The sequence below is a fragment of the Falco punctatus genome (genome assembly GCF_963210335.1).
Source record: "Falco punctatus genome assembly, chromosome: 2".
Classification (NCBI taxonomy): domain Eukaryota; kingdom Metazoa; phylum Chordata; class Aves; order Falconiformes; family Falconidae; genus Falco; species Falco punctatus.
In genome coordinates this window covers 42,845,897-42,853,573 of record NC_137581.1, presented here as the reverse complement: position 1 = coordinate 42,853,573, position 7,677 = coordinate 42,845,897, and the positions used below count along the sequence as shown (strand labels likewise).

General features: G+C 37.1%; 1 long non-coding RNA gene across 1 annotated transcript in view; it reads right to left on the bottom strand.

Annotated features, from left to right (window-relative positions):
* LOC308059470 overlaps positions 1-7,072 on the bottom strand; it is a 42,040-nt gene extending 34,968 nt beyond the window's left edge. The window contains exon 1 of the long non-coding RNA XR_013926261.1: positions 364-7,072. This is a non-coding gene — a long non-coding RNA (uncharacterized lncRNA). The remainder of the gene's footprint in view (positions 1-363) is intronic.
* Positions 7,073-7,677: the final 605 nt, after the last annotated feature.

Below are 7,677 nucleotides of genomic sequence, written 5' to 3'. Positions count from 1 at the left end.
CTGTGTCGCGACAGAGGGAAGACACAGTCACTCAATATGAGTGATCAGCAGACTTCGTTTATTGTCTCTTACAGTCACCTTTTATGCCTTGTTATAATTAGCTCATACATATTACAAAAGTTAAGCTCATTATTGGTTAGTTGCCTAAATACCAAGCCCGCCCCTAGTTTCTCTTCTGTAGTTATCTGTTCCCACCTGCAACATTCTTTTCCCACCGAAATCTTCCTGTTATTGTGTAACAAGAACAGCCAAAGACAGTGTATTTTGCTTTACTTCAGATAAGCTGAGAGCGATGTGCATTTTTGTCCAGCCAGCTGGACTATGTCTATGTGACCTTTTTCAGTTAGCCAGTTATCCACAAACCTGAACCATTAATTCAGCGCCAAACACTTCAATGCACTGACCCTCTCCTATTCCAATATAATTTCTTGCTTAAACAATATATATTATCTACTTAAATTGTAACTTAATAATATGGAAGTTTCTGTGCTAAAGGTATATAATATACCACTGGTCTTCATCTTCTTCTCCTGAATGAAGTTCATTCATTCATTGTACTTATATGTTGAAACGTTCACTAAGCATTGTGAAAGTTTCCACATGCATGTGGAAAGCCAATGATGCAGGTTAACTCGGGAGTATTTTGTGGTTCAAGGTGGATGGAAAAGGCTTGTGAACGCTGCATGCAAAGAAATAGAAAAACAGTCACCTGTGTTCACTGAAGCTGCAATATGTAGCCAGGTTCTTCTACCTAGCACAAACCACAACAAATAAAGTATATGCAGAGCTCTGAGTTGAAGATTTGTGTTCTTTATGAAGATAGTATAAACCACTGCATCACCTAGGAAAGGAAGAGAGTAGATGAGGTGTATTCACAAGGAAAAAAATCTAGGAGACACTGATTCTTGGGGCTTGCCCTAGATTGTCCTACACTAGTGGGACAGAACAAAGACAAGTAAGTGCTGTGCAAATTCCCTACACATGTGTTAAGTGAATGTGTTTTAAACAGACTTTTTTGTTAGAAACCACACACTAGAATTTTCCATTGAATTTTAACGGTCAAGAATTTACCAGTGCATAAAAGTACTGCCACAGTGATATGAATCAAATTCTATGCTGCAGTTCCCTGAAACTAAAATGCCATAGCAGGGAATATGTGATAAACCCTAGAAACAGAGTAGTATATAGAAATCAGCATGGAGTTTGATCTTCTGTCTTTACATATGTGGGAGCAGATGTTATGGTCTGATGTGCAAACAGCAAAATGAGTTGCTTTGATTTAAAATACTTCATTTTAAATTAACAAGTAGAATAGGACAGAATAAAGACACTAAATATTCACTGAACATCTGCTAGCTTTGAGTCATTCAGGTGACTCGTATACCTGCACTTCCCCTGAGGATGCCAGGTTGTTAAAACTGGCTTCTACTACAAGACTGGTGCCAGTAGAAGATGTGTATAAAATTGACGTTAGCAAAAAGTGTCATTTCAGTGTATTTATTTTGCTGAAACTTAAACACAAAGTTGCCTTCCATTTCCTTTGTTGTTTTTTTGTGGAGATTTTTTGGTTGGTTTTGTTTGTTTGTTTGCTTGCTTTTAACTAACCCATTACCACTGGTCTTCTAGACTAAATAAAATTATGGCTGTGTTTAGGAATTCCCCATTCTTGGAAAGATAAGCCTATCAGATAAGGTAAAGAAATAATCTGGATTTTTTTGAGTTACACATAAATAGTTCAGCAACATGCTGAGCTATATGTGACATATTTAAGTACATGCCATTTTGGGCATCCACACTGCAACCTGGCACATTCAGCATTTTCCCAAATTTCCCTTCTGCATGGTGTTAAAAGCTGACATAAAATTATATGCAACCACCTTTGGCTGACTCAGAAGTAATAAAGATAACAGTGATTAATTTCTTGCTTTCTTGCATTTGTTGCCTCAATGTTTTGAAAGCGGCTTCTCTACCAGCAATCATAACAGAACTCTTCACACTGTCCTGGTTAAGAGAATGTAGTAAATGTTTTCCACTGCAAAGTGTTTGTCCTCTAAGCTTTCAGTGATGATTTTGATTTTTTCTTTCCAAGAGGGAAAATGTTCCCAGTTCTTATGTTTTCCTCTTTCACACTTTTCCTATGGCCAATGATGGACTTAGCAATCACTGTCATGGAACTGATGACATAATTTCATTGTCTGTTTGATTTCTGAATATCTGAATATCCTTTAATACTAACTGAAATAATCATAAACTTTTACCAAGCTGCATAATAATTAGCCCACTGAAGGAATTCATATACATTCCTAATATATGTTTGTATAACTAGAAAGCACTGGTGATGAGTCAGCAAACTGGTTTTGTAGATCCTTTTCCCTGAATTAATCCTTAGTCATTAAAGCTCATAAAAATAAAATTTTATGAATATATTTCAAATTATCTAACCTCTGAATAAAGCAAATAGAATTCCTTTAGCTGCAGAAACACATTTCAATACAAATCCCCTTACTTCAAGATGGTAGCTCTTCATCAAGCTAAACTATTTTTTATCAGATCTTCTCTGTCATGACAGAAAGAAATATTACCACAGAGAGAAAGAAAATAACTTCCCAACTGCAATGAAATCCTGGCTTCATCAAAGTGAATGACAAAACTCCCATTAACTTGAACAGGTTCAAGAGAAGCCTTCATTCAGATTAGTTGGCGTTGCACTGTTCTTAACAGCTCAAGTGATACACAACTGTACATATGCAGCCAGGCTAGCTAATGAATCTTCTTAAAGCAGTTCAAAAAGTTTTTTTTTTTTAAAAAAAAAAAAAGAAAAAGGAATGATATTTTCATGAATCTCATTTATACAAGAGAAGAGGGTTCATAGAACAGAAAAGCAATAAAGGAGAAGTGTGCCATTTCCTGAAGTAGAAAGAGGTAACTTGGGGACAGAGAAAGCTGTCTCACTGAAATCTCACCTACCAATCTGAGTTTCAATAGACCAATCCTTAAAACATAAGTAGTGGCAATTACAAAGGAGCCTCAAGCAAAAAAATCAAGGTCTTTAAACACTCTCCATGCATTATCCACTAAAAATTAGCAAATTTTTGGTTGTAAGCTATTTTTCTGACTGTATTGAGTGTAGCAGTGCCCATTTGTAAAAGTGATGAGGGATCATTTACATTTCCCTGTGCTATTTGAAATAATTTTATATCTGAGCATTATTTGTGATGTTAAGATTTTGGAGGGTTTTCAGACAAGTAATGTAGAAAAAAAAAACAAAAAACCAAAAAGAAATAAAAAGAAAAGAAAAAGAAAGAAACAAAGTACAGTAGTAAAAAAAAAGAAACCCAGACACAGTGAGAAAGGCATTTCTAACTTGACTAAGGAAAAGCGTGAGAAAAACTAATACTGTAAAAACATGAAAAAAGCAGCTTAGATCTGGAGAAGAGAAACTGAAAAGTGTCTGGTTCAGTTTGTCTTTTGTTAACAGAAATAGGTCTGTGTGAATATTCTTAGTAAATAAACCAAAAAACCACTTTATCTTTGTTTTTCCTAATGGTAAAATCTGTCAGCAAAGTAGTGTGACTAACAATTTTGGTCAAAAAAAGTACCACAATTTTAAAACCAGACAATACAATTTTACAAATACAGTGAAGTTTTCTCTGTGAAGTTAATTTTCACAAGATCATTTTGTATAAGCAAGTCAAATGCAAGCTGTCAAGACACTATTCCTGTACAACTTTGATGATGCAAGGAACAAAGTAGCTCTACACGTAGAGAGATTTAGCTGAGCAAGCATAGTCTGCAATTGTTTTTTTGAAGATCATCCCTCATAGAAGAAATTTAAAAAATAACACCCTACAAAATAACAAAGACTTTTTTTAAAGCCATGGAATTTATGAATAAAAATAATGGCAAACTATCATGAGTGCTACCATAAAAGCAGGGCAACTTTAAAATCTTATAACATAAGGAACATCTTAAAATAGTAGGGAAAAGAGACTGGAATTTATTATGCTCCCCTGAGCTGCATTCAAATGGACAGATTTCTTTCTCTTTTTCCAGTCTGCCTTCTCAGGAAATGGTATAGCTGTGGTTTTTAAGCTGAAAGTTTTCCCTGATACTCCAATGGAAGAGACTTTCCAGAGAAAGAAAAAAGCCTTGGAAGTGGCATGAACAGAAATGGCATTAGTCTGCCTCTTCTGGAAAATCGTGGAAGATCAGGAGAGATCAAAACCTAATAGAACTACTAAGGCTATATTTCACATTTATGGTTTTCTTCTTTTTTTTCCATTAATGTGATATTTTGTGGAGAGGAATATTACAAACTACTAGCCTATGGCTGTAACTGGGGAAATGAGACTTTGCTAAGGTATTAAACACTGTATGAAACTCGCCGACCTATCACCCCTCAACAGTTGTGTTTTGAAAGACCAGGAGCTTAGGCAATGTGTTCGCTAAATGCTTAAGTAATGCAATTAAATAAATACGTGAATGTACCTGGAAGAGAAATGAGCCAGCTGTTCCATTCCTTTATTCTTTTTTTATGTTAATAAATGCACATATCGGACAGGGTTGTGACACTGCCTTTCTAGTCCGCTGCAGTACTGAACAGTCCACAGAAATGGAATTACTACTTCATGATAGAAGCAAACTATTTTTTCCCAATGTACTGTACCTTTTACCTACACATTACAGAACTTTCTGATATAAAACCACCTTGAAAAACACATCTGTCTACTAGTAACTGAGGACCCTTTCTGAGAAAAGGCTTCGTTCACTGTCTGGGTGCCAGGCTGCAGAGTGATTGTGCCTTAAAATGCAGTGAGGAAGCAGCCGGCACTAAATGTGGCTCTTGGAGCTCACCTGCACATCAGTTCTGTGCACACCTGTCTGCAGTGAGGGGCTGCCCAAAGCCTCCCACAGCTTAAATCCTGATCTGGGAAGAAGAGACCCTCTCAGGTGAGCAAGGAGGGAGTAAACAGCTTGGTGGAGCTTGAGCTGGATGCAAAGGTGCTTTGCTGCATATAGGCACATTCTGGGGCAGAATGTGGGCGGATAAGCAATTGTATATAACCAGCACTTACATATGCAATAAAGGACCTTGCCTGGGGTCCCTGCCTTCATATGCCACAAGTAATTTCCCAAAGCCTTTGACTTCTTAGAATCACTTTATCAGGGTATAAACAATTTACAAAATGGAAGTTCCAGCTCATCTAGATTATGGTGAATGTGGAAAAAAAAGAGCATTTTGAAGTTACTGTGGTTTGGTGCTACTTGCCTATCCAGGTTCTGATAAGACTGTGGATGTCTACAGAGAAGATTATATTTTTAATTGATTTTTCATTTCTCCCTTATTCTGTTCTTTTTATAAAGGCAAACATGGAAGAACAGTTTGACAATGCATATTCTAATATTTTTATTCACAGAAAATAACACTTTAATATGAAAAAGTAAGTTTGTGCTTTGAAGAAGTATTCTTACTGTAGAAGTATCTCTGGCTACCACTACTAGATGTGCGATGTCCACTGCCTTTTAAAGACATTTATTTAGTTTAATTGTATTTCTTTTTGTCTATTATATAGTCTATTTTGACCATGTTTTGGGGACCTACAAATATCCCATAGTATAAACAGTAATTTCTTTTGTCCCTGCAGAAATGAAACTCCTGAAGATGTGGAGCCAGTAGGAGGCTTGTGTGTCTACAACCCGGAGATCAAGGTCTGGTTAACTGATCTGTATTTGAACTGTGGATGATTTTTCAAAGGTACTTTCTGAATTTTAATGTCAGGAGTGTAATACATAACATTTTATGCAAGAAATTTAGATCATCCTTTTTCTCGCAGGCTGAAATTGATGAAAAACAACTTGTGATTGTAAAGGTGATGCCATTTTAGGCTGTGGTTGGCTGCAGTTCTTTAGGCTAAGTGCTTGAAACAGTTGCATTTGAAATCCTGAAGCCAAGGGAACATCTACTTAAATTTCCCCAGTGTAATAAATTCTGCATTTTTGCATTTCCTCAGAATCATCCCTGCATGAAAAGCTAGAAGCTAAAATTGGAAACTAAGAAGAATGGAAGCTAAATCATTTGATGAGTCAGATACAGTGCTCTAAATTTTAATTTACAATTTTTATTATTATAAGCAGCAAACCAGACATATATCCAGTAAGTAGAATACCTGAATTTCTCCCTCAGCTATTGGGAAAACATGATTTCAAGGCTATCACTTGTTCTCAGTTAGGACATCTTTCTTAATTACATGGGCATGAACATCACATTACAGGAGTTATGAAGTCAGCAGCAGTACAAGAAGGAGCTTGGCTATTAGTGTACACATGGAAATGATAGCTCAGCTTCCTGTTTTCAAGATTTTTATTTTGTATCACTGAATTTCATTTTTATCCAAAGACTATCTGAAGCTCAATTTATAAGAATACTTGGAAGCAACAAAATAGTTCTATTACTCCACCTCAAGTGAATATGTTTACCACTAAGTTATAGTTATGCCTAATGGCATCCTTAGATTCTACAGATTCTTGCATTGGGTCTGTGGCTGAGCCCCACAGCAGCCTTTAACAGCCATAGTGCTGTGCTTTGTATTGGTCGCTAGAAAGGTGCTGGTAACACACCAGTGTTTTGGCTACTGCTGAGCAGTGCTCACACAGCATCAGGGCTGCCTCTCCAACTTTCCGCCCCTCCCCACCCCCAGTAGGCTGGGGTTGGGCAAGATCTTGGGAGGGGACATAGCCAGGACAGCTGACCCAAACCAACCAAGGGGATATGCCATACCATGTGACATCCGCTCAGATATAAATGCTAAGAGAAAGGAGGAGGAAGGGGAGGAGGGGAGGCATTTGTTACTTACAACATTTGTCTTCCAGAGCAACCGCTATGCATACTGAAGCCCTGCTTCCTGGGAAGTGGTCAAACATCATGTGCTGATGGGAAGTAAAGAATAACACCTTTTGTTTTCCTTTGTTTTCAGGTGCATGACCTTTTCTATTGCTTTATTAAACTGCCTTTACCTTGACCCACAACCTTTTTTTTCATCTTGTTTTCTTCCCCCACATTCTGCTGAGGAGAGGAGTGTTGGAGTGGCTTGGTGGGCCAGGTCAACCCACCACAATTCAGTATTTGCTACAGGGGGTCTCATGTTCAGCAGTAGGACAAGAAGGTCTCCTATTAGTACTTATCAGATAATCAGAGCATCTCATACACTTTTCTGAATTTATTCAGGTTAAGCTGGATTCAGGAAAAGCTGGATCTCCTTGTTAAGCACCCACTCTTAGTGGGAGGCATCACACTATCTTATTCACACCTCTAAATTAGGAAACTACTCTGTCACTCTCTCTAGTTAGAAAAACTGTATTGTTTATGTTCTTCCTGTTGTTTTTTTCTTTCCAGATGTAGAGAAGTAGCAGAACTTAGTGACCGGCAGAAGGAATCTTTTACTCCAGATGTAATACCTAAGGTGAGAAAGTTTCTAAAATTAGGCACCTGCAATAGAGGATGTAAATGCCCTAATATCTTAAAACAGACAATGTTAATACCTTCTTCTAAGAGCACATTTATATTTACACTCTCAGAATAATTCTATTTATTGTAAATTCAAGTAATTGAAACAAGCTTTTTTGAAATTCTGACTTGGTTTCCCAATAACAAGAAAGGGGGGGGGGGGGAAATAGTGG